General features: G+C 41.6%; 1 protein-coding gene and 1 long non-coding RNA gene across 3 annotated transcripts in view; one reads left to right on the top strand and one right to left on the bottom strand.

Moving 5' to 3' along the window:
* Positions 1-24,418, top strand: part of HLCS (holocarboxylase synthetase) — a 195,790-nt gene that overhangs the window by 93,651 nt on the left and 77,721 nt on the right. The gene's annotated exons all lie outside the window — the stretch shown is intronic.
* LOC131756979 (uncharacterized) lies at positions 6,815-18,407 on the bottom strand. Its single transcript, XR_010840942.1, has 3 exons — positions 18,305-18,407; positions 17,909-18,104; positions 6,815-7,741 (listed from the first exon to the last, which is right to left on the bottom strand). It is a non-coding gene; the product is annotated as an uncharacterized lncRNA (long non-coding RNA).

The raw sequence follows: 24,418 nt of genomic DNA, 5'->3' as shown, positions 1-24,418 counted from the left end.
TATATGCTTTTTAATGACAGGAGACCACATTTCAGTCCTCTTTGTCATATCCTGTCCCTGAGCCCTTAGCACAGAACCTGGTTAGCATTCCACAAATGTCAGTTGGAATAAAATGAAGTAATTTTTCTGTCAACATATCCACCATTGGGAGAGGTGAAAAATTGAGAAAATGAATAGAATGTGTTTAACTTATTTTCACACTCATTTTATTGAAGCTCTCTGTAAAAATAAACTCATGTGGATGGTAATTGATTGAGTGCTAATCTCTAAGTAGCAGAGTGTTAAAGTAGATAAGTGCCTCCTACTGTGGAGAAACGGGCAAAGTCTGAACCGCTGAGGTGTTTATTTAACACTGGGAAACATTTATTACTCTACACTTGTTTCCATTCACACACAGCATCTATCGTACCAGATGTGCCATGTCTAAACTAGACATGGTTTGAAAAATGCAGTAATCCCTGTATCAGGTGAATTTCTAAGAGAAATAATTTTTCCTTTTTATTTATTGCCTGTTTCTTCAGCCTCTTTTCCTTGGAAAATAAAGCTGAAGTTGTAATTTGACTTAGTGTATTTGACTTACATGATAATGCTGATGTTAATTTTTGTGTACTTTTCTCAATTAACAAAAGCTTACAATTAAAATTTTAATATCTCCAAATAAAACTTGAACTTGGGGTCTAATGAACAGTGAGACATCAGAAGCTTTCCCTGCACATTGGTGTGACTCATCCTTCCCACTTCACTGATTCAAACTTTGTCTTTGGTGGCCACTTTGGGGAAGGAGCATGGCTTCCGGGAGGGCGTGGCTTTGGAGTCTGATGAACCTGGCTTGAGTCCTGCTTCACCAGTTACTACCTGAGTGACCTTGAGGAAGTTATATGACTTCTCTCTGTTTAGTTTCCTCATATGAAAAATCAGGAATAATTATGCCTGCTCAGAATAAGATGAAATCCAAAAACTAAATTCGATACCAGGGAGAGAGCAGGTGCTCAATGAAAACCCCTCCCCCGGGCTTCCCTGGTGGCGCAGTGGTTGAGAGTCCGCCTGCCGATGCAGGGGACGCGGGTTCGTGCCCTGGTCCGGGAGGATCCCACGCGCTGCGGCGCGGCTGGGCCCGTGAGCCATGGCCGCTGAGCTTGCGCGTCCAGAGCCTGTGCTCCGCAACGGGAGAGGCCACAACAGTGAGAGGCCCGCGTACTGCAGAAAACAAACCAAAACCAAAAAACCCCTCCCCCTACAGGTATTACATATAAGGCACATGTGTGCATGAAAGCAAGAATGCTCCTGCATTCTTGTCCTGCTCATTCTGACCTGGAACCTGCCACATAGTGGCAATAAAATTCAAGCCACAAACCAGATGGGAGCTCAACTCCAGCAGATCACAGCCTGCTGCAGGCATTCTGAGCCAGGAAAAGGCCATGGGAGAGGAGGGAGCTTGAGCACGCTCACCCGGGAAGTGGGTGTTTTATAGACCTTTGGTGTGTGCTGTGTGTGCTGTCCCTTCACTGGAAGGCTCTGCCCTGCACGTGTGTGTGGTCTTCCTTTGCACCCCTGCTTGGACGTCCCCGTGGCAGGGTCGGCTCCTACCATTGTGACACACTCTCTGTCCACACCTCTTCCTGGCCTCCGGATTTTGTTTACGGAAACTCAAACTTCACAGAGTCAGCAACTTGTTTACTGCTGTGTCCCTGGAGCCTGGGCGAGGCAGGGGCTTAGTAAATAAATGTTTGTTGAAAGAGTGGATGCATTGAGAAGACACATTTAAGGCTGTTTTGACTGTTTCCCCTCAATCCTCTGTTTTTTATTAGAGACTGATCTTTCCAACCTCACTTTCGCCAGTTGTGGTTCCATGTAGAGACGAGGCTTGGTGGTTAGGGAAAGAGTTCCAACTTTATATTTCAAGTAATGCTTAGCCAGTAGTTACTTTTGGTCTTTTGGAGATGTGTCAAAAATTCCAGATGGATTAAATAATTAAATATAAAAACATGAAAAAGGAGAAGACAGGAAGTGGAGATTTAGCCATGCTTTTTTTTTTTTTTTTTTTTTTTTTTTTTTTTGCGGTACGCGGGCCTCTCACCGTTGTGGCCTCTCCCGCTGCGAAGGAGCACAGGCTCCGGACGCGCAGGCCCAGCGGCCATGGCTCACGGGCCCAGCCGCTCCGCGGCACGTGGGATCTTCCCGGACCGGGGCACGAACCCGTGTCCCCTGCATCGGCAGGCGGACTCCCAACCACTGCGCCACCAGGGAAGCCCCTAGCCATGCTTTTGATGAGATTAGAATTCATAAGTTTAAGGGCAATGAGTGAGATTTTTATGTAAGCTTTTAATGACTTTATATATTTAATGAAAATATTTAAAATAATTAATAAATTAAGAAAAACCCAGGCCCCCAAAATAAATGACAACCAGCTAAGAACTGGGATTTCCAGAAAAAACAAGACCACCCTGATATACAATGGAATACTACTCAGCCATAAAAAGAATGAAATAATACAATTTGCAACAACTTTGATGCAACTAGAGATTATCATATTAAGTGAAGTAAGAAAGAAAAAGACAAATACCATATGATATCACTTATATGTGGAATCTAAACTATGACACAAATGAACCTATCTAGGAAACAGAAACAGACTCACGGACATAGAGAACAGACTTGTGGTTCAAGGGCGAGGGGACTGGGGGAGGGAAGGAATGGGAGTTTGGGATTAGCAGATGCAAAGTATTATATATAGAGAATGGATAAACAAGGTCCTACTGTACAGCAGTATATACAGGGAACTATGTTCAATATCCTGGGATAAACCATAATGGAAAAGAATATTAAAAAAATGTCTGTATGTGTGTAACTGAGTCACTTCGCTGTGCAGCAGAGACTGGCACAGCGTTGTAAATCAGCTATAGTTCAATACAAAATAAAATTAAAAAAACAAACGAACAGGCCCACTCTCCTTTGACTAGGGGAACCTGAACTTGTATGAAGCCACCAGAAGGTGGGCCCCTGAGATGCCAGTGTGGGGTGGGAGCTCTGAGAAGCCAGGGCGCCCCAGGAGGCTCTGGGTGGGCAAGCAAAGGAGGGTTGATGCTCGGCCTGTGCTACGGCTCATTGTTTTTCCACGGCCTCGCCCAGGCTGGCTGGCCTCCTGGCCAATGATTCGTGTATTTTTTTTTTTTCCTTCTGTTTTTGTTTTTGTTGCCCTGGGGACTGTATTACGGTGCCTGATGATATACTTCCTAGAGCGGCTTATGTTTTAATGCTTTTTCAGTGTGTTAATTGGGTCTGGAGTGTTTCAGAGGATACTATTGGCATAGTATATGTTACTTATGTCTTTCTGACCCATAGAAGCCATGGTATTTACTTGTAATCTGAGACACATTCTATTTTAGAAAGTCTCACCTAAGATTATTGCCATTTGTACGTCTTTTAAAAACTAAAGCCAGCCACAGCCTAGATGCCAGAAGTGCTCTGTCACTTCACAGCACCGTCTAACACTGCAGGAGTCCCGCCAGGATGTTCTGGCCTGCCTTTTCTTCCAGGTGAGTAACTCAGAGTAGTGGTTTCCAATCCGATTAGACCCATACTTGTCTTTTGTCTTTAAACAGCTTTTTTTTGAGATACAGTTTACGTCCTATACAATTCAACACTTAAAGTGTACAATTAATTCAGTGGGTTTTCATATATTCACACTTGTTCAACCACCACTACAGTCAAATGTACAGCATTTTCATCACCCCGGAGAGAAACCCTGCACCCATTAGCAGTCACTCCTTCACCCCCGACACCCCGTGTCCCCTGACCCCCCCCCCAACCCCTATTCTAGGGCTAAATAACCACTATTTACTTTTTTGCCTCTTTAGATTTGCCTAATCTGGACATTTCACATAAATGGAATAATATAACGTGGCCTTTTTTTGGTCTGGTTTCTCTCACTTAGTATAAGTGAAAGGTTCATTCATGTTGTGCCGTGTCTATACCTCTTTTTATAACAAATATTTTGTAATGCCATCTTTTTCACTGTTGTGGCCTCTCCCGTTGCGGAGCACAGGCTCCGGACGCGCAGACTCAGCGGCCACGGCTCACGGGCCCAGCCGCTCTGCGGCATGTGGGATCTTCCCGGACCGGGGCACGAACCCATGTCCCCTGCATCGGCCTGCAGACTCTCGACCACTGCGCCACCAGGGAAGCCCCTGTAATGCCATCTTTAACCTCTTGAAGTTAAATTCATAGACTATATAAGCAAGCTTCAGATGTAGTTTAAAGAAATCGATATAATATTCCAATCATAATAAAAAGGAGAAATAAAAAGAAAGTAAAACAGAATATTATGCATCTTAATATGTGTTCATATCTGACTATTTAGGAAAGCATGAAGTATTTATTTACATTAAAAATTCTTTTTTTAAGATTTGTTTTTTTGATGTGGACCATTTTTAAAGTCTTCATTGAATTTGTTACAATATTGCTTCTGTTTTATGTTTTGGTTTTTTGGCTGCAAGGCATGTGGGATCTTAGCTCCCCGACCAGGGATCGAACCTGCGCCCCCTGCATTGGAAGGCGAAGTCTTAACCACGGGGCCTCCAGGGTAGTCCCCATATGAAATATTTAGATGTTTGTACCTGTACGTGAATATAATGGCTGCTGGATAGACTAATAAAGATGTGTTGCATTGGATAATTCAGACAGCATGAGTGCTGTTGCCTTGGATGACACGATTTTTGATAATGGGAAACAGCTATGTACTTTGTTTGTACTTTACCCATCCTCCGTTGATTTACATGGCGGTAACATCCTTGGAATAATAAAACTGTACAGAAAGTGCTTTTTGTTTTTATGTAAAAATAAAATTAGGTTTTCATGTCAGATAATTATGAACAGGTTTCACATCTACATGAGTGACCAGAGGGGCATTAAAAATTTGTTACAGTGGGTGGGAGAGTGGTTGATCATTGTAGGACAGCATGAGGCCCTGGGCCCTCTGAGAGATAAATTCTAGTCATTGTGACAAGCAAAAAAAAAAAGAAAGAAAGAAAAGTTCTGAGATGTCCCCTGCAGGCAGTCCTGCACCCATAGACGACCTCTTCTCTGGGGTCTGCCTTGTGACATTGGCTTCATCAATGCAGTATCTCTTATGAAGTTTTCTTTTCGTTCCTTGAACTGTTCAAATTATTGGCCGTATTCTCAGACAGGAGGGAAGCTGGTACCTTCTTCATGCATGGGGAGAAGGGGCTACTCTTGGTCTGATTCTCTGCGCCCACCCCGACCCTGCAATCCCCTACGCCCCAAGATCCTGCTTAAGTTCCACTTCTCTTCTGAGATGTTGCGTTGTCCAAGCGATCCCAAGAGGTCACTGCTTTTGCAGAGCTCTGAGGCTGTTTTTCTTACTGTCATCAGTGTTTGGCATTACCCTATGGGAGGTTTTTACATCCTGGGCTGTGCTACAGTTAGACCCAAGGAGGGTAAGAGATCTTCCTTTTTTTATCATGTGGGAGGGAGGCAGGCATTTCAGGGGGGGGTTTAAAAGTAGAGCTTGTGTGTGCCCAGACCTCCAGGCCCATTCTGAAATAGACGTGTCTTAGGAAAGAACGCATATGGAAAGTTGAAGCTCTGGGGATTTTTTTCTCTTAGAACTGTTCGTGCTTACATGCCCTCTGGGAAAGATGTTTTGCCCTAGTTAGAAGATGGCTGTATTTTAGGACATTTTCAATTCTCATTAACCATGAGAATCTTGCAGTGATGGTGTGCACTGTGTCCTAGAAAGCCAAAGAATGTGTAAGAAAGTTGTGCTTGCATTTGAAAGTTAGAGAATTCATGCTTTTCCTCTCTTCCTTTCTTTCCCTCCCTTTCTTCTTCCTTTCTCTGTCCCAGAAGTTATTTAAGGCAGTTTATAAGTATGCTATCAGTGTATGCAATAGAATATATCAGATCCTGAATTAAAATTGGGAGGGACCAAAGGAGAAGCAATGGTAGAGATAGAGTGTTTGGGGAAAAATATTGAAAGCAGTGGTAGGAATGAATAAAAACGGTGCACAAAATAAAGACTTAGATGTCTGTAACTGAGGTTGGCCCCTTTGTAGAAGGCATTTGTTGTCTACCAGTACTTGGATGGGGGATGACTTAAGAAACAGGTTGTAGAGGGAAACTTAACCAGCTGAAGTTCAGGTCCCCCATCCTTCTGGTACTTGTTAGAGAGGTGTCCCTGGCACCGTGCTGGAAGTAAGTTGGGTGTATGTCCTGGGGAAGGACTCTGTTTCCCTCTTGCTTACTGCGTAAAGACAAGTGAAAGCTCTTGTTAGTGGGGCAGCAGGTAGCCTGGCACCAAGCAGCAGGACCAGGGTTACGGCTATTTCCATACATTGTCTCAGGCACACAGGAGGCGGTGTGGGGGGGGGGGGCTTTCTACCAGGAGAGGAGTCCTCTGGTTTCAGAGGAAGCTGAGAGAAGGGATGAGCCCCCCCCCCCGCCCCATCCCATGTGACTTGTACCCCAGATAATCCAGAGGAACTCATGGGTAATTTTCTGATAACCCTATTTGTCACAGTTATAAAGTTTTTCCTTAAAATGACTAACAGCAAAGGGTAAAATCTGCTCTGTTGAACTAGTTGCAGATGAAAAATGGAAGCGCTTAGAGAAAATAGAATTGTTCTTCTGACCTTCATGAAAGAATGCTGTATGAGGGTGAATGGCACCCCAGGAGCGCCTTTACTTGGGAACACTGACAGGTTTCACGGGGTGGCACTGCAGTGTATACTGTTAGCTTCAAAACGTCAAAACTCACCTAGGAGTCAATACCAAAAAACGTGGTAAATCCAGTTTTACCTTTTCTACTTTTTAATTTTTCATATACATGTTTCTGAAATGTAGAAGGCTCTTAACCTAATTGTTGAAATATCTTGCTTTACTCCGTAGCAGGTTTTCTTTTATGGAGGGTGGCGGTGAGGTGTGGTACAAAAAGGCTTTTGCTAAGGGAAAATACAGCCAGTTTCGAGGCACCTGGTTTCCAGCCCACCCATCACCCCCTGGCCATAGGACTGTACCCCTCAGTCCCCGTACATCCCCTCTGGGAAAAGAGCAGTGGGGGCCTGCTGACACCCGGATGTGCTGGGAGGGGTGTCCTGAGAAGTCACCTTCTGCTCATTCCCCTGATTCCTGGCCAGCCTGGGGAGTCTGACCACCCCACGCTGGGGGGTTCCTCCTTGGAGTTGGGGGTGAAGGGATATGGAAAACACAGTAAGAACATTGGAGGGCGAGCATTCAACCACCACTTTCATAGTTGTTGACCAATGGCGCCCTGCTGTGCCCCAGTCCCAAAATCTCCAGAGGTGCCCACAGACAAAACCCACCCCAAGGGCACCTCTCCCTTTTCTGTGCCCTTCCGTGAGGGAGGGACCTGGGAGGACCCGGGACCTGAAGGCTCAGGGTGCTGAGGAGAGGCACGCACACGTGTCCCCTCTCTTGTGCGGCCTGGGCCTTCCCGAGTTCATGCTCAGTCTCTGGGAGGGGGCTTCCTGGGTCGCCCCTGTAAGCCTGGGGAGGGTCAGGAGTGCTGAGGTTCAGGATGGAGAGCAGTCTCCTCTACTTTCCCCAGCTCCTGGGCTAGGGCAGGGTTTCTGCAGCACAGCGCCTCCACCTGTGCTAGAGTCCGCTGAGCGCCAAAGGGAAGGTCCCACGACGGGGTGAGCTGACCTGGGTCGCCGCTGCGTCATCCTTTTGCTCACCCTTTCCTCCAAGTCCCTTCATTGCCCTGAGAGAGAATACACAGGTATTGAAATGTACACAGGGAATGCTAAGGTGCAACTCCACATCTGACTCACTTTTTAATGTATTTATAGGAAGAAAAAAGTTAAGCCTCTAACAATGATGCTACAGGAGAGCTGCTGTCGCCATATAAATATTTTCTGAAAAGTAATAGGAAATTGACCAACTTCCCCATTTTCTTCCCATCTCTGGTCTCCCCACCTCATCTCTCCCACTAGACCCATTTTAGGGATCGGTGTTGAGCATGAAGAGAAGAAAGTGAAAGGAACAAAATTTAGGTGTAAAACCGTGTGAGATGTACTGGGATAAAAAGAGCTGAAACAAGGTAGCTTTTTCATAGGGTAAGCAAACTTCAGGGCTATGGACATTTTGCATCAAAACCATATCTCTCTGAGTTTTAAGTTTTACTTTGTGTCAGAAACTACAGAGTTTTTTACATGTCAAGACTTAGGTGACTTGAGAAGAGATGTGTTGGAGGCTGATTTTGGGTAACTCAGAGAATTAAGGAGAAGGTTGGAGGATGGAGCTGGGAAAGCTAGTTAGAGAGTGAAGGTAGGCAGAGCCAGGTAGAGTCTCAGGTAGAGCCTGGGGAGAGGCTGCTGGGCACCCCCCACCCCCCACTCCCTGTGGGCGCAGGGGTTCTAGCCTGTAGGTAAGTCTCTGGCTTCCTCCCACCCAGGTGCCCCCAGGGGTTCCATCTCCACCCACTGGAAGGAGGTGCAGAGGCTTGGCCAAAAGCTGCACAACTCATTCTTTTCTGTTGGACCCTGATGAGATTCTGATTATGTTTAATGAGTAGAAAAATGAACCAAATTTAACAGATTTTTAAAACTTTTTGAAATAAGTAAAATTTATGTGAACATGCACATATGTTCCTGTATGATCTCTTTATAAACAATGTACACATTAGCCTATTGGCACATAATTATTGATTAATTGGTCTCAGACAAAAAGGTCTTTTCCAGGTATGTTACTGAGACTCTGTGGTTCTCCAAGTGGGTATTATCCTCCCCAAACTGGGCACATAACAAACTACTTTATAGTTCCAACATTTTCTGGGTCATTGTTAGAATAACATCGCTTAAATGGAATTTATTCACAGTGCTGTTATATCAATATATGCTTTATTATTGTAGGATTAAATTTCTGCGTATAACAAGAATGTTGTTATTGTCTTCAGAGGGGATTTTATTATTACCATTCTAGAATGGACCTTTTATTCCTTCACCATCTCCATTTTCTCCTTCATTAACTAAGAAGCAAATTAGACTTGCATTTAGCCGATGTCTGCCATATGTTATTTTTAGAAGCCTTCTCACTTCTTTCTCATTCCCTCAGGATTTCTTCTTTCTTTCCTTAACTGTGTTTTGCCCTCTCAATCATTGCAATCAAAATCAGTGCTCTCCCAATATTAGTTCAATATGTAAAACCTATTGTTTATTTGCTTTTGGCCTAGGAAAGGCCTTGCTAGCCTAAAAATCCAAGGAAAAATGCTAAAAGAAAAAGATAGGTTTCTTTAGAGTAATAAATTTCTGTATGTCAAGAATCACTGTGAAGTAATCAGGTGACCAATGGAGAAAAAATATTTGAAACAATAAATAGGAATCAAAGGGTTAATATTTTCAATACACAAAAAGTTTTACGTTGAAAAATGGGTAAAGGAAGTGAGCAGTCCGTTCCCAATGGAAGCAGTCAGGTGACCAGTAAAAGTGTGGGAAAACATCTGAATATCATTATTAATAAAAGTGGGAAAATATATAATTTTTTGCACCCTAAATTGTGAGCAAAGGTGTGGGTAAAAAAAGGGTATTCTCACACTGCTGGCGCAGAATTAATACAACCTTTCTGGTGTGAATTGTGTGACACATGCTTTAAAATGTGCATCTATTTTGATATGATCATTTAGTTTGTAGGAATTTGAACCAAAAAGACACAGTGGGCACAAAGATATGTATATCTGCATGTTCACTGCTCCACTGTGTAAAATACAGACAAACAGAGACTGTTTCAATGCCTAATAATAGAGAGTTAAGTTTTATATCCATTTGATTAACTGTACAGTTGTTATAACTATTTGTATATCTATTAAAAACAATAAAGGCCATAAAACAGGTGAAAAAACGATACCCCAAGTATGACCCAATTTTTGTTTTAAAAAAGTAATCAGCTTTGTGCGTACATTGAAAGAAGGCGAGAAAAGTTTACCAGAATCTATTCAAGGCAGTGCTCTGTAGGGAATGGAGTTACAGGAGGACTCCCACCCCACCCCAGCCCCACCTTGCAATTTTTCTGAATTTTAAAGAATTTCTTCTGTGAATATGTGTTGCTGCTGTCAACAGGACGAAAAAACAAATCCTACTGAAAGAACTAGAGTGTCAGTGTTTTAGGCATATGGAATATTAGGACAAGGATTCTCTTTATGCTGGTTTTTTCTTTCTAGCTCAGTGACATTCCAATTCTTTGGCGTTTCAAGCCAAGGGTTATTTTGATTTTACAACTTACTATATGCAGTATTTTAAATAAAAATTACTTTTGAGACATTAAAAAATTGAGGTACTTCAGGTATCAGTTACTTAGCTTAATATGCAATTCTAGCAAATTGAGACCCATTAGTAGGATAGTGAATAAGATGCTGTTTATACTTTTACCATAAGAAAAAAATATATATATATATAAAGATATTGGTATTTACTGTTAATGCTTACTGTAACTTTCTGTGCTGATGTTGTTAGCATGATGAAATTCCTTTTAAATGATTCATAGAAATGAGTTTGTACTAGATCTTGATTTCAGTGTGCTGCTCTGATACCAGCTCTTATTTCTTTGTTGGTCACTTTTTATACTATGTCCTATGCTAAAACCCTTGAGTTTTTAGAAAAAGGAAATTTTGCCCTCCCAAATTTTATTTTGATATTAAAAAGATTTTCAGCATCTGATGCTGTTTGTATATTATGAACCCCCGGTAGTTTTTCTTAAGGTTTCTGCCTGAAGCTTTTCAATGATAAAATGATGATAAACGATGGTAATTTGTTGCAAATGAGAAAAATACAATCATTTTATATCGTGGCAGTCATGGCGTTCCCAACGTCACTATTTACAAAAGGGAGATTTTAAAATTAGTTTAAGCTGGATAGTTGAAACAGTGAGCCAAATGAATTAGATTTTTGTGTTTTTGAAAAGGCTGCAAAGATTGTGAGAGCTGTTCTTATAATGGCCTTTTGAAAATCCCCTTGCGTGCTGGACAAGGGATGAGCGGACAGCTCTAAATCTGGCATTGTTGGACCGGGCGAGCAAAGACGGGTTTATTGACAGGAATGTTGCTGAAGAACCACATGAGTTGAGCTGTTTGCTTTCAGATTTAGCCCGTTGTTTAGACAAGCAGAACTCTTTATTCTTGCTCAGACCTGAGTGAGCTGAGCCTCAAGGTTGAAAAGTAAAAAGGGAACATAAGAAAGAGTTCTTTCTCAACTTAGATTTCTGTGTGTTATATTGACTTTTCTTCAGAATTTTCTTCGTTCTTAGTGTTATTTCTTCCCATCCTGCTCCCCAAAGGATTTCTTTTCTTAGAACTTAAGAGCATACTTTCGTTATCCACTCTCTTTTTTGTTTTACTAAAAACAAAACAAGGACAACATCAACAGCTCAAAAACTGAATAGACCTTCCCCCAAATAAACAAATAAACAGAAACTCAAGAGAACTGTGTCTCCCCAAACCCCCTCCTTAGGAACACAGCTCAAAGCCCCTAGGAGTGTCTTGGTGGAGAGCCTGCAGGTCTCAGAAGAAGGTCAGAAACTCAGCATTTACTGACTGCCTACTATGTGTCAACATTTAACGCTTTGGAAGGTTGGCAGTATTCCCATTTTATAGATGAGGAAACAAATCTTGAGGTCCCTCAGCTATATTGTACAGAACTTGAATTTGAACCTAGGTCTGCCTAAGCTTGCTTTTTTTGGTCTGTCTCTCTCTATTTATAAAACAGTGGTGTGGGCCACCAAAAAATTTGCCATCTCTCTGAGCTCATGGGATAGAAGGTAGGTCAGGTTTATTTCTTATTCCCATCAAAGCAGGCCATTTTGGGGCTTCTTGGACATTTATGTCTACTTAGTGACCCTAAAAATCAAACTATTAAACTTTCAGCTTAAAAAAAATTACCTATTAATGTTTGGGGTGGAAACCCTGCCTGTTCGCTGACCTTGCACCTCCCTCTGAGTCTCACTCCACCCGGTGCCAGCCTTTGAGCAGGAAACGAGCCTTGGTCTTTGAAACACTGCCTAGAATTTCCTGGGAGGGCCTTCCTCATATTATCTCTGACTGGCCTGAGCTTTTCTTCCCGAGGGACAGTTAAGGGTGGTGAAGATGCCTACAGTAGAAATAGCAAATTCTCCTGGTTGCAGTGTCGGTGATGCTCAGACCGCTGTTAAATCACAGATCCTAGTACTGACCCTTCTGGAGGTGATGCTTGCCCTTGTTCGTTCTGGTTATTGGTTGCCTCCCTGGGAGCCTGCACCAGTGGACCCCCTTTGCAGGGAGCTGACCAGCAGGCAGCGAGGGGGGAGGGGGAGGGGGAGGAGACCGCCGGGGCGTCGTGAAAGAGGAGGTGTGCAGTTAATGCCTTGAACGAAAGTTTGTTGCAAATTTTAAAAAAATCACAATCAGAATGGGCAAAAGTTGTTATTAAACCCATTTCCTGTGTTTAAAAAAAAATTGTGGTTGAAGAAAATAGAAGCATAAAAAATCAGGTCCATGTAAGCTTGAAAAGAAACCTGCAGTGGTGGATTTGCACATCGGCCTTAATTGGCCCAATTGACCTTCTCTGCTGTATTTACAATTGCCTTAAAATTGTAAGCAGATGTTTGAAACCCCTTCTTTAATAGGTCTGCAACATCTGTTTCACCAACGCTGCTGCCCACCAAAGCAGTCGTAATTAGGGAGCACCTAATGCATACATCTTTCCTTATGGACCCAATCGATCGGATTTCTCCCTGAGGTATTAAAGTCAACCCTTATTCTTGCTTTTATTTGAATACACTTTGTATTATATTTTCTTACACAGAAGAGCAGTATGCCAACCCAGTTAAAACAAAAAACCAAAAAAACAAAACTAAGATAGTTGCTCTCCATAATGAATTTTAAAAATTGTGTCTATATAGTTACTAGTAATGGGTGAAAAATGTTTTGAGTATATAATTGTAAACCCTTGAAAATGTATGAAAGCTTTTGTCCTTTCCTGCTGCTTTTGTGTTCTCAAATGGGTGTTTCCTGCAAAACCAGCAAAGTGAAATGTGGAAATCTTAAAAGCTGGGAAGGAGCATTATTTATTTTATTTTATTTGTTAATTAATAGCCTTCAATTCTTAGAGCAGTTTTAGGCTTATAGAAAAATTGAATAGAAGGTACAGAGTTCCCATAATATTCCTTCTCCTTCTCCTCCCTGTCCTAGTTCTCCTGTGATTAACATCTTGGTGTGCTACATTTGTTATAATTGATGAACCTGTATCGATTGATACATTATTGTAGTTATAAGTACATCATTTACATTAGGGTTCACTCTTTGTGTTGTACATTCTGTGGGTTTGGACAAATCTCTCATGACGTGTATCTACCATCACAGTATCTTAACAGAATAGTTTCATTGCCTTAAAAAATCCCCTGTGTTCCGCTGATGGGAGGGAGTATCATTGACTGAAATATTCTTTTATGATGATATGTTTACTTTAAAAGGAAATTATTTCTCATGTATAATGGTCCAAATAAATAGTCATTTTGATGTCTTAAAATTGAATGTACAAAATTTCAGAGAACAATTTTTTTATGTGCTTTATTTTTAAAATAATATTGCAGATACCTTAAATTTTATTAAGGATGATATGGTATGATGTACACCTAATAATTAGAAAATCCTATAAGTTGCTAACATTCATTTCAGTTGCTTACAAATAAATGATTCTTTTAAGGATTAATTTCTTTAAAATTGTATCTTTAATGTGGACACTTAAGATATGTTTAATGGAAAGAGGTGGATGTCAGTAAGTTCATTTCAGCTCAGTTTCCTGAGGTGTGTGTTTTACCTGAAGATTCCTCCCATGTAGATGATAGCAGGAGTCTAGAAGAGAAGAACTATGCCAGGGAAAAGCACCCAGTTTCAAACATGAGAAAAGCAACAGAGAAATGCCAGCCTTAGCACTGAGTGAAGAAATCATGGGTGGGAGAGGGAGTTGCATCTGACCCATGTACCCTCTTGACAAGTGGTTAGGCTGATGTAGGTCTGTGGCCTTCGGGGCCAGGGATTAGAGTGGTTGGGCTGTCCTGGGTACATGGCCTTGGGCAGGGCACAGACTTCTTGTTTTTGTCAGCAGTAGAGGTAGATTTTTTTTTAAAAGTTTTAGGGAAGTATAATATGTATACAGGAAAATGTATATATCCTAAGGGTGCAGCATTTGAATTTTTACAGATTAAACCAGTGCATGTAACCAGATCAAGAAATACAGCCATCTTGTACCCCAGAGGCACCTAGTATGGTCCCTTCTGGTCACTGTCCTCCTCTGAGGGCCACTATCCTGACTTCTAGCACCATCTCAGTTTTCCCTGTTATTGTACTTGATAGAAATGGAAACACACACGATGGACTCTCTTGTGTCCATCCGCGTCACCGCGTGGCGTAGTGTGTTCATCGTTAATGCTCCGTCTCATGAATACTCCACGATTTTCTGGTCTATTCTAGTAGTGATAAGCATTCCGGTTCTCTGGTTTGGGGCTTTTATGAATAGTGCTGTTATCAACAGTCTGGTTCTTTGGGTGAACGTATGTAATCATTTCTGTATATTCCTTGGAGCCGACTTGCCATGTTGTAAGGTATGTGTATGTCAACCCGGGTAGTTTTTTGCTCAGCCTGACAAACTGATTTCCCGCCAGCCGTGTATGAGAGTTCGGGGCCAGCAGACTTTCAAGAACGGCACTCACATTCTTACTTGATGACCCAGTGTTAGCAACAAAGAGCATTTCTAGGGGGCCTATCCTAACCTGTAGCTATGGAACAGAGCCAAGGCAGCTAAGGGGCACAACTAACATTTGTAATTGCCCACCCTGGGCCAGGCATTGCGCCTGTTGCTTTCACATGGGTTAGTGCACAAGAACCATAAATTGTATTATCCCCACTTCACAGATGAGAAGACTGCAACTAAGACGATGTAATTTCTGCAAAGGTCTTAAAGGCAGTGGTAGGTTCGGGTCTGCTAAAGGCAGGCCCCAAACCAGAGCCCTGTGTTCTTAGCTGCCCCGTTGTGTACCCCTTGCCTTTGTATTTAGGCACTGACTAAATCCTCGTTGATTTCCAAAGAAGCTGCATTCTGTGACTTCTAGATAACGTGATGGAGGCCGTTAACTTTATCCTCCTCCATAACGTTTTACTGTTACTGTAAATAATCCTAATAGTAAATAATGTACTGATGGTTTGGGACTATTTATTATCAAACTCTAATGAACTCTAGATCTTTACACACATTATAAATTCCTAATATTTGGACAGTGGCTTATTTTTTTTGTTTGGATGGAACAATGACAGCAAAAGCCAACAGAATACACTTTGTTGATGCATTCAATCCATTAAGATTTAAGTATAAGCCAACTGAGTGTAAATATTTTTGGCAAATTAAGAAACACCTTTAATTTATGGCAGTATGATGGAATATAAATAAATGCCTCTCAGACTTTTTTTTGTGGTGTGTGCCCAAGTCTTTCTCACTTTTTTACTGAGATATAATTCACATACTATAAAATTAACCCTCCTTAAACAGTTTTATCTTTCTGTTGCTTCCCCATCCCTCTCTGAAAATCTTAATGGATTTTTAAAAATGAAATTACAAATTTAATCTAAAAGCAATATTGTAATTTAGCCTATATTTCTTTCTCATCATTTAGGACCATTATTTTATAATCTTCTCCTATCTTTACCATGATGACAAGTCACTACTTTTTTAAAAAAAAAATTTTATTTATTTATTTGTTTATTTATTTATGGCTGCATCGGGTCTTAGTTGAGGCACGTGGAATCTTTCGTTGTGGTGCGCAGGCTCAGTAATTGTGGCGCATGGGCTCTCTAGTTGTGGTGCACAGGCTCAGTAGTTGCAGCGAGCGGGCTTAGTTGCCCTGCAGCACACGGGATCTTAGTTCCCCGACCAGGGATGTGTAACCTGCATCCCCAGCATTGGAATGCAGATTCTTAACCACTAGACCACCAGGGGAGTCCCACTACTTAGTTTTAATTTTAAAATATATGAGACATTTATCATTTCTGCATATCATAATTTCACTATATGCAATCTAAAAATACTTTAAAGGAAATTATCAATATTAATCAGTTATATCTTAATATGCTAAGATTCAGATGAAAAATTTTTGATATTAGAATATTTTCCCATGGAGGGTATTTTTCAAGTTTTCATCAATAGTTATGGAAGCAATACTGATTCAACAGTAAAGGTAGACTGAATTTATTTTTAATATCTACCCACTTGTTCTAGAGATAGGTAATTTTTATATTTGAGACTAGTAATTTTTACCTTAAACCAAATTTAAGTGTTGGACAATATGTCTACCTCAGTTCTATGATTATATAAAGGTTAGTGATGAAATTTATACTACGGTAAGTAAATCTATAAGATTTTACAGGTTTCTTAAATCAATCCAGGCATACTTTCTCTGTTTATGAGCTATTTAAGATCCATCCTTAAACTTTTACAGTAATGGAGTCTTATTGAAGATGAGTTTGTTTATATTTTGAGTGTTTCTTTCCCCCCCTTGAAAGCACTTCTAAAGTTGTGCTAGCAAATTACAAGTGGACCATTTATAAACTAAATAGCACTTTTGGTCTTCAGTAGTCTTGGCATTCAGTAAAATAAATGTTACCTTTACAATTTATCATTCAAGTTAGTAAGCATTTTGAGTTTTACTTGTGTTAATGTAGTTAGGTTGGAAAACACACTTATGTTGCAAAACAATCCTTACAGGTCAGTATTTGGGTATGAGGAGTCTCCTTGTATCTTAAAACATTGTGAAAATTTGAAAAACATGCACGTGAGATCTTAATAGTGAACTGTACCATCTTCCTGTGAACTTTTGACTTAGGTCTTTTCCGTGATGTGTCTATTAATTACCTTTGCCCACATTTTGAGCATTGTCTTTGAAGATCTTCTGTCTTGTCATGCATGTCTTGTCCTCTTAGGCGTCCAGTGGTCCCCTGCTGCCATCTGTTCTCTTACAGTTCTTTCTTCCCTGAGCAGCTACCTATCTCTTCTACCCCCTTTTTAAAAAATTGAAGTATAGTTGATTTATAATGTTAGTTTCAGGTTGGAGCATAGTGATTCCGTGTTTTTACGGATTATACTCCATTAAAAGTTATTACAAGATAATGGCTATAGTTTCCTGTGCTACACCATATATCTTTGTTGCTTATCTTTTTTATACATAGTAGTTTGTATCTCTTAATCCCATACCCCTAATTTTCCCCTCTCCCCTTTGGTAACCACTAGTTTGTTTTCTATATCTGTGAGTCTGGTTTTTCTTTTACGTCCTTTTGAGAATTGCACTCTATAATAAAGCTGAAGTGTGGTTGTATTTCTATATAGGAAGAAAAGCAAATTCTCACAAAATAATGAGCCATTAAAATATGTGTGAGAGAGATTTTAGAGTCAGGCATCTTCCCAACCTGCTTCCTAACATGTGAATCTAAGGAAGATGGTCAACAATTTCAGATTTATTTCTGAAAGAGCCATCTGCCTTTGAATGAAACAAGCTTTCTCCCTTTTAATCCATATTTACTAAAGCAATACTGAAAAATGTCTTTCTTTTCATTTCTTTTTCTTGAAGTGAACATGCTAATTCTGTCCATCAACCTCTTGTGTCTTTTCAACTATGGGTATTTGCACAGCATTGAATATGTGAAGCAATGCCTATGTTCAGTCTTATTTAATATAACTGTAGAGACCAAATGCTTAGATTGCTCTAAAGATGGGAAGTTGGTCCCCGTTACTGTTTAAGTAACGTTAGAAATGAGAATAGTTTGTCTGTGTATCTGGAATGTATTAGTTTCTTGTGGCTGCTGAAACCAATGACCACAAACTGGGTGGCTTAAAACAATAGAAAATTATTCTCTCACAGTTCTGGAGGCCAGAAGTCCATCATCAGGGTGTCAGCAGGGCCACGCTTCCTCTGGAGGTTCTGGGGGAGGATCTTTGCATCTTCCAGCCTCTGGCAGTTCCTGGCGCTCTGTGGCTTGTAGAGCTATCATTCCAGTCTCTGCTCTGCCTTTGTCTTCACGTGACCTTCTCCTCTGTGTCTGTATCTTCTTCCGTCTGTCTCAAAAGGACATGTATCATTGGATTGAGAGCCCGCCCTGAGAATCATACCTCAAGATCTTTAATTACATCTCCAAAGACCCTTTTTCCAAGTAAGAAAACATTCCCAAGGTCTGGGTTTCAGGACATGGACATATATTTGTGGGGAGGGAGGACCATGATTAACCCACTACTAAAGGAAGAAAAACTTGCATTACCAAGAAGCCAACAGCAGGAAGGGAGATGGAATATCACTGGCCAGTTTCCTGGGGGGGCGGAGGCTTGCATCCTGGCACTGGTGCGCGGAGAACTCAGGCATGTCTTCCACTGCAGCTTTGAAATGAAAATACCGCCTAGGTTACACAAGTCAACTAAAAATGGGATGAAATGACCTAAAAATAGTTCTGAGTAATCTCTGGCTTTAAAATTGGACCAGATTCCCATGTTACTTTAAAAGGGTAGAAAGAAAAACTTGGAAAACTCTCAGCTGCATAAATGGTCATTACCGAAGGATTATTCAGATTTTGGCTTTGTTTCAGGAAACATATTCATTTTGTTTTCAATTTATATTTTGTTGCTGTTCCCTCACCCCGACCCCACACCCCTCAGTGTAAGAGATTGGTTAGCTGCACAGCATGTCAGGGTTTTAACAGGGGCTGGGCTGTACTGAGCCCATGAAGACAAAAGGGGCTTTTTCATGATCGAGCTTGACACAAGGTTCCTGATCGCAGCTGACTCACACATTTCTCTAAAATTATACTTTTATGAAAAACCAACTCTTCCAGTGTGTAAAAATTACCACTCATTTCTTCCCATTTGACTGCTGTGGATCTTACTAATGTTTGCTGTTCTATGGAGTAACATTACTAGGAAAGAATTTTTTTTTAAAGAAAAACAAGTATCATTCCATTTCTGCTGATAGTTTTGTGTGTTTGAGAGTAAGGAGTTGTGATAGTAGCACCCACTAGATAAGTTAAACATTAATGCCCTCTTCATTAATAGAGTTGTTTGGTTTTTTTTTTTTTTTGCTGGGACTTATAATTCAGCCTCAGCCTCTTTCATTCCATTTGGACTTTTTCTGACATGGACATGACCAAGATGCTATCTTTTGTGTTGTATTTTTAAATGTCTAAAAAGTTTGTTACAATTTGTATTTGGGTGGATTTTGAGTTATGTACCAGAGGTTTCTATTTACAAAAGATCCTCAGATTATAAAAATTTGTGTAACATAGTGCAGTTTTTGTAATGCTTTAGGTCTTCACAAAACCTTTATTCTTTTATTTTTAATTATTTAATTTTTTTTTTTTTTTATGGCTTCATTGGGTCTTCGTTGCTGTGTGCGGGCTTTCTCTAGTTGTGGCGAGCGGGGGCTACTCTTCCTTGCAGTGTGTGGGCTTCCCTTTGTTGTGGCTTCTCTTGTTGCGGAGCACGGGCTCTAGGCACGCGGGCTTCACTAGTTGTCACACGTGGGCTCAGTAGTTGTGGCTTGTGAGCTCTAGAGCACAGGCTCAGTAGTTGTGGTGCACGGGCTTAGTTGTTCCGTGGCATGTGGGATCTTCCCGGATCAGGGCTTGAACCCGTGTCCCCTGCATTGGCAGGCGGGTTCTTAACCACTGCGCCACCGGGGAAGCCCACAAAACCTTTAGAAATAGCTTTCTGAACAATAAGCATAGCAAATTTCAGTGCTAAGAACTTCAAGGTCCATCCAGTTTGTGTATGTTTATCACCATTCCACAAACATTTTTGGTATAGTTCCTACTACTTGAGAAAAAAAATGCTTAGCTCATTCCTTAACACTTAATGCCTTTTTTTTCCCTTTTTTTTTCTTTTTTTTAGTACCTGGATTTTCACTGAACTAGTAAGCAAAGTAATATTCTTATCTTAGCCTCAGGGTGGGCATAGTTCTTGATCCTGTTTTGCAATGGGAGAAGCAGATTAATTTGCCTGGATAGAAGGCTTGCCTGTGGAGAACTGTCAGCCCCTCTGAGCTTGGAGCAGGGCTGTGTTCCAGAAAAGTCTTGTGATGGTGACTAGGAGGAGTGGTGGATTGACTTGGGGTTTTTTTGGAGACTGTGTCACTAATCCAAGCAAACCGTAGTGAGGATGAGAATTCAGACAGTGGCATTGGAATTAGGAGTCAGGACGAGGTCATGGGCATATTTGCGTGGCATTACTGAGTAAGAAGACTAGTTAGAGGTGGGCATGGCCAGATAGCAGATGAATATAAGCCAGATGACATCTGGTTGGATTAAAAAAAAATGGGAATCAGCTCTTTGTGGCGGTGACTGCAGCACGAGCGGCACACAGAAAGAGGGCGCCACCTCTGAAGGGATATTTTCATGTCTCATAATGACTTGGTACTGATTATTGCTGGCAAAATCTGACATCCTTATAGCGGCGAATTAGACCACTCCAGGGGCTTGTCTGCCGTTTAAGAGCTGATGCAGGGCATGCAGGAACACAGTACTCCTCAGACCCCTGACCCCGCCCCTGGATTGGGAGACACGCCCAGGTCCATAAACCGGTGGGAGCAGGGAGCCCTGGCATAGCGCTGCTGGGGGAGTGGGACCCCAGAAAAAGGAGCACCTCCCCGGGGTCTTGCACTGAGCAGGATAGCACCCGCATTGAGTGGGATATCACCCTGTAGTTCAGAGAGACTGTCTGAACTATATTTGGATTTATGGGCTAGGGAGGGGCCGAGTTATAACATTACTGCTTCCAGCTGTAATCTAGAGAAATTATGACTTTACAGCTTTGACATATGCTCTGGATTTGATCTTACTGCTAATAAAATATGTTTTCGTTGTCAGTTGGTTTTAATCAAAAATTTGACCCAAAAGGTGATAGCTATGATTGCTGCTTTTGCTGTCTGATTTCTGTGGGATTCATATAGGAGTATTCAGTACTGGAAAGCTTCTTGGCGCCATAAAACTCTTGACATAATATGAAATTAAAGTCTTTGTCACAATTTTCAGGAAAGACAAAACTGTAAGTTGCTTTACTGATAATATGAGTCAGACGTCTTGAAATCCCCTGGCTTTAAATCTTGGAAGCAATTGCCTGCTCTGTTGGAAATGGCTCTCCTCCCCAGCCCTTGGGTTCCCTGTGGGGTTCCGTAAGGCCAGGGCACTGAGGATGGGTGAGACGAGGCTGAAGACCTTCATCCAGGTATCGAGGATAGTGGTCTTTGCCTTGAGAAGACTTCCACTGGGCAAGGTGGTGCTTCACCGGTCCTCGATCCCAGGCAACTCCTGATGGATAATTACTCTTTTTCAAAGAACTTGTTCTTGTTTCTCAACCTGAACATTTATTGTTGAACTCAGAACTTAGAGGTATTTGCGGGAAGAGTCTCTGTATACATAGCCGCCATCTGCTGGACCACCCAAAGCCCTAGGACATACTGGGCCATGCTTGTGCTTAGCCTCGCTCACGCTATTCTCGCGATAGGTCACGCTCACCCTCGCGTGTTCTCTCAGTTAGTCACTCGTGCTCGGTCTGCTTTGTGGTGGGTCATGCTCGCGCTTGGTTGCTCTCACACTCAGTCTCTCTTGCAGCGGGTCACTCTCTGACTCTTGGTGCCTCCCATACTGAGCACACCCATGCTCGGTTGCTGTCTTTTTTCTCTCATATACACCCACTCACAACTAGAGAAGAAAATTCACTTCTGCATTTGGAATCAGATAACCTCAATGTGAAGAAACTATGTGACTACTAAGTAGTAATGAAGAGCCACAGTGTGTCCAAAGATAAATACTAAATACTAGCAAATTCTCTTCGTTCTGGACAGATATGGGAAGGAGGCTCTTCTCAAAACTTCAGTCCACAGTTTGTGGGCTAATTTTGATCACTACAAATACTATCAAGATGCAATTATTTCAGTTATGTAAAGCTGCAGTAATTTTGGTGTGGGAGTCTTTGGCACCTATACCACTTTCTTTCTTATTTTGGAATCTTTCCCTTTGTTTTATCTGGTTTATCCTTCTGGCTTGGCTAACGCCCCATCCTCTTCTTTTTACTGTAGGTATTTCCATATCGTGTCCTGCCTTTACTGAGTATTAACATCTCCATATAGAATCAGTGTCCAAGTCAAATATTTTAAGATAAATTTGTTTCAAAAGGCTTGTCAAAAGGCTTCCTATTTTGGGAGGGTTCTATGCACCCTCTGTGTCTCATGGTATCCTCCAAGGGGAGAAAGTTCACTTTTTTTTTGCTCTTCCAGAAAATGGAAAATAAAGAGCAAACTCCTGTGCTTACTTAGTCATCCAACTATTGAAACCAAAAATTGGGTGCTAAGAAGGTGGTTGTAAGTCTGGTAATGCTTCACAGTCCTTTCAAGGTTCATGCTTCCATGAGGGCTATCTTTTGAGGGAACATGTTTTTTTTCCTACCTACCTTTGAGGACATATTTTTTTGATTCTTGAGTTAGCATAATCTTCATTTCTTAAATGAGAGAAAGGAAATTTTTCTCCCTTTTTTTTTTTTTTTTTTCCCGGTACGCGGGCCTCTCACTGTCGTGGCCTCTCCCGTTGCGGAGCACAGGCTCTGGACGCGCAGGCTCAGCGGCCACGGCTCACAGGCCCAGCTGCTCCGTGGCACGTGGGATCCTCCCAGACCGGGGCACGAACCCGCATCCCCTGCATCGGCAGGCGGACTCTCAACCACTGCGCCACCAGGGAAGCCCGAGAGAAAGCAATTTAAAGGTAATGTTTTGGGAAACAATGAACAAGGAGTTAGGGAACAATTGTCAGTGTTAGGTTTGAGGCTCTGTAACTTACTAGCTGTGTGAGTTTGGGCAAGTTGCTTAACCTCTCTGTGCCTTATTTGCCTTAGAGGCAAAGCAAAGATAATACATTATGAGTATGAAATGAGCAATAGCTATAAAGTGCTCGGAGCTATGCCTGGCATGCACTAATCTATCTGTGGCCACAGGAATCCTTGTCTAGGCTGCAAGTGAGGTTGGGGAGCTCTAACCATCACTTAACTTTGCTGTTTTGTGTTTAACCAACTCTCTTCATACATTAACTGAGTCCGCTGTTAAGGAGAAGAGCTTCGCGGTTGTGTGCTCTATGCTAGATCCTTCATTGGGATTCTCTAGTATGATAGTCTACCTGCTGGGAGTCCAGTCAAATAGATGGTAAGGTAAATCCCCGTTTTCTTTTCTTTCCTTCCTCTTCCTCTTCATCAGGTATTTCTTTCACCTTTTGCCCTTTCATTAGGTTATAGCTCTGAGTGCAAAAAAGCCAGGCGGCCACTTGCCAAGCAGTAGATTGGATATAGATGAGAGGGGCTGATGCATATGTAGCAGCAGTAACCTGTCTGCCTGGGACTTCCTTGCTTGGCTTTAAAGGACCAGGTCTTCGGTATCTAATTGAACCTAAATGCCAATTTATGTGCAAGAACACATCTCTTAGGGAATTGCTAGGATTTTTTACCCTTTCCACTGTGGTGGTAGAAAGCCAGAAAATCTGAGCTGTAAAAGCATGGCTACATCCTGTATCTTGGGCTGCTTGTCTTATGTCTAATCAATTATCTTGATGCTGTTAGAGGAGGGCGAGTCATTGGGGGAGCATTCCTAGTGAGATTCCTGAGAGTCGATGATTCAGAGACCAGTTCTGGAACAGAATGTAAGAAACTGTATCTTTTAAAAGTTTAAAATATATTCCCTTCTACCTGCATCTAAATCCAAAAAATTCAATACCTAAATATAACATCTTTATTGGAGTATAATTGCTTTACCATGGTGTGTTAGTTTCTGCTTTATAACAAAGTGAATCAGTTATACATATACATACGTTCCCATATCTCCTCCCTCTTGCGTCTCCCTCCCTCCCACCCTCCCTATCCCACCCCTCTAGGTGGTCACAAAGCACCGAGCTGACCTCCCTGTGCTATGCGGCAGCTTCCCACTAGCTATCTGTTTTACATTTGGTAGTGTATATATGTCCATGTCACTCTCTCATTTTGTCCCAGCTTAGCCTTCCCCCTCCCCATGTCCTCAGGTCCATTCTCTAGTAGGTCTGTGTCTTTATTCCCGTCCTGCCCCTAGGTTCTTCATGACCACTTTTTTTGGGATTCCATGTATATGTGTTGGCATACGGTATTTGTTTTTCTTTTTCTGACTTACTTCACTCTGTATGACAGAATCTAGGTCCATCCACCTCAGAACTTTATGTTTATATGCTGAAAGTTTTGACTTCTTTCCTACCCTGAGGCTGTCCTCAAAGATTTCTGTTTCTTCAATTTTCCTTAAAAATTTTCAATAGAGCTTGTAAAAAGTTTTGAAAAGGAAGTTTTGTAGAACTTGTCATGTGTTCATTTACTATTTGAGAATG

The sequence above is a fragment of the Kogia breviceps genome, chromosome 5 (assembly GCF_026419965.1).
Source record: "Kogia breviceps isolate mKogBre1 chromosome 5, mKogBre1 haplotype 1, whole genome shotgun sequence".
Classification (NCBI taxonomy): Eukaryota; Metazoa; Chordata; class Mammalia; order Artiodactyla; family Physeteridae; genus Kogia; species Kogia breviceps.
Note: the sequence above shows the minus strand (reverse complement) of the source record. Positions and strands in the feature narration are given on the sequence as shown.